Here is a 3,213-nt window from a genome sequence, read left to right on the forward strand (position 1 = left end):
GGAATCACATTGATTACATCTGTGGAAAAAACCGCTGGAGAAGCTCAATATCAGCTGTGAAAACTAGGCCAGGAGCTGATTGTGGAACAGACCACCCAACTACTCATATGCAAGTTCAAGCAGAAGCTGAGGAAAATTAAACCAAATCCACAGGAGCCAAAATAAGGCTTTGATTTCATACCACCTGAATTTCAGAATCATCTCAGGAACAGGTTTGAGGCCTTGAACACTAATGAGCGAAGACCAGATGAGTTGTGGGAGGATACTAAGGGTATCATCCAAGAAGAATGCAAATGGTCATTACAGAGACAGAAGAGGAAGAAAAGACCAAAATGGATGTCAGAAGAAACTCTGAAGATTGCACTGGAGCTTAGAGAAGATCCTAAAGAGCTGAACAGAAGATTCCAAAAGGCAGCACGGAATGACAAAGCAAAACAATAAAATGTGCGAGGAGCTAGAGTTGGAAAATCAAAAGGGCTGAACTCATTCAGCATTTCTTAAGCTCAAGGAACTGAAGAACAAATTCAAACCTAGAGTTGCTATAATCAGGGATACTTTAGGCAGAATATTAAATGATCCAGGAGGGATTAAAAGGAGATGGAAGGAATATACTGAGTCATTGTATCAAAAGGAATTGGCAGATACAGAAGAATTTAATGAAGTAACATTTGAGCAAGAGCCTATGGTGATGAAGGAAGAAGCAGATTAGAAGCAGAGCAGATTATCCGAGAGGCTGGGCTCTATGAGGAGAAGTGTGGCGTCAGGATTGGTGGAAGATCTATTAACAATCTGCGTTAGGCAGATGACACAACCCTGCTTGCCGAAACTGAGGAGGACCTCATGCACTTGCTTCAGAGGGTCAAGGACTGCAGCCTTCAGTATAGACTGAGGCTCAAATGTCAAGAAGACAAAGATTCTCACCACTGGACCAATTGATAGCATCAGGATGGATGGCAAAGAGATTGAGATTGTTCACAGCTTCAGTTTGCTCAGCTCCATGGTCAACACTCTTGGCACCAGCAGCCAGGAAATCAAAAAATGTATCACGATGGGAAAGTCTGCTGTTAGGGACCTCTCTAAAGTACTCAAGAGCAATGGTGTTTCTTTGGAGACTAAGGTGCGCCTGATACAGGCCATGGTCTTTGCAATAACTTGTCATGCATCAGAGAATTGGACAGTGAGTAGGGAGGATAGAAGGAGAATTGATGCCTTTGAGCTGTGGTGCTGGAGAAGCGTATTGAATGTACCCTGGACTGCCAAGAAAACAAACAGATTCATCCTGGAGAGGCTTAAACCAGGCTACTCCTTGGAGACAAAGATTCTGGGGCTTTGTCTGACATACTTTGGACATGTTGTAAGGAGAGACAGGTCCTTGGAGAGGGACACCGCAGGAGGGGAAGACCCTCTATGAGGTGGATTGATTCAGTGACTGGGGTAGTCAGGATGGGTGTGTCAGGCAATGCGATTGGCACAGGATAGAGCAGGGTTTAGGGCTGTTGTACATAGGGTTGCTATGAGTCACAAACGACGGCACATAACAACAGTTAGCCATGATAGAAAGAAAGGCCATAAAACTATTCATAAAATAGAAAAAATTTTTTAAAAGATAGTTTAAATATCATGGTGAGAGATTAATAAAGAACCTTTTTTGTTTTTTTGTTTGTTTCTTAAGTAAGGAACCTTTTTTCCCCCTGTTGTGTGCCGTCGAATTGGATCCAACTGGCACAGGAGGAGATTGCACCTCCTTCTCCATTGGAGCATCTGGTGGATTCAAAACGTGCGCCTTTGGGATTGCAGCGCAGCTTCTTGCCACTAAGCCACCAGAGCGCCCTTAAAGAACTTTTTCTTAAAAACAAAACAAACCTTTTTAGGAATGAGAGATGCTGGTTAAATCCACAGTGACATACAATTTTTTCATCAGATCTACTCTTTGATAGAAAGCCATGAGGCGGTCATTGTTCTAAAGAGACTATGAAGGAAATGGGCATCTGCAGAACATTAAGTATCAGTATAAATTGCTGCAGCCTTTCTGGATACAGTTTGTATTTGCATTTTTAAGAATATACATTAAGAAAATAATGGGTGTTTAAGGATAATCAGAATTGATGCTTTTCTTTGTTCAAAGATCTTTGCTACTTTTTCATATTTTCCTTAGTTTATTAAAAAATAATTTTTAGATTTATATACCTTTTTTGGAGGAAAGTTACCAAAGTGTTTAAGTGTTTATTTAGATCTTCATTATCCAGTTCAGTAACTACATTTTTCTGCTGTTGTTGTTAGGTGCCATCAAGTAAAGTATGACTCGTAGCTATCTTATGAACAAAATATCTGAACCCTCTTCTATCCTGTGCCATCGTCACACTGCCTGATACATAAAAGCACATTGCAGCAGTCCTCCCTCACAGACGGTCCACCCTTCCCAGCATCATGTCCTCCTTCAAGCAGTAGCACCTCCTAGCAACATGCCCAGAGTATGTGAAGCAAAGCTTCATCATTCTTGCCTCCAAAAAGCACTCCAGCCTAGTCGGCAGATGGATGAATGTGGCTGTCTGTAATGGCGGAGCATGGCAGGGAAGGTGGTGACGGCGAACGATTCAACCCCAGAGAGCTCAGAATGGCTCAGCAGCAGGCCTTGAGGTTCCGAGGCCCTGCTTCCCCTCCAAATGCAGTCATGCGTGGCCCACCTCCTCTCATGCGGCCGCCACCACCCTTTGGTATGATGCGAGGTCCTCCTCCACCACCTCGGCCCCCTTTTGGACGTCCTCCTTTTGATCCTCCTATGCCACCGATGCCTCTTCCAGGAGGGATTCCTCCACCTATGGGCCCTCCACACCTCCAGAGACCCCCTTTTATGCCTCCACCGATGGGAACGATGCCACCTCCTCCGGGTATGATGTTCCCCCCAGGAATGCCTCCAGTGACTGCTCCTGGTACTCCAGCACTGCCTCCTGCTGAGGAAATATGGGTTGAAAATAAAACTCCAGATGGGAAGGTTTATTATTATAATGCTCAGACACAAGAATCTGCATGGACCAAGCCAGATGGAGTTAAAGTTATTCAACAGTCAGAACTGACACCTATGCTTGCAGCCCAGGCACAAGTTCAGGCCCAGGCTCAAGCGCAGGCTCAGGTGCAGGCACAGGCACAGGCTCAGGCACAGGCACAAGCGCAAGTGCAAGCACAAGCCGTGGGAGCTTCTACCCCTACAACCAG

The 3,213-nt window shown here is 44.8% G+C and overlaps 1 pseudogene; it reads left to right on the plus strand.

The window, feature by feature from the left end:
* Nucleotides 1–2,554: 2,554 nt before the first annotated feature.
* Nucleotides 2,555–3,213, plus strand: part of LOC102852758 — a 3,114-nt pseudogene continuing 2,455 nt past the window's right edge.

The sequence above is a fragment of the Elephantulus edwardii genome, unplaced genomic scaffold (genome assembly GCF_000299155.1).
Source record: "Elephantulus edwardii isolate Elephantulus edwardi_28Jun2011 unplaced genomic scaffold, EleEdw1.0 scaffold00049, whole genome shotgun sequence".
In the NCBI taxonomy this organism is placed as follows: Eukaryota; Metazoa; Chordata; class Mammalia; order Macroscelidea; family Macroscelididae; genus Elephantulus; species Elephantulus edwardii.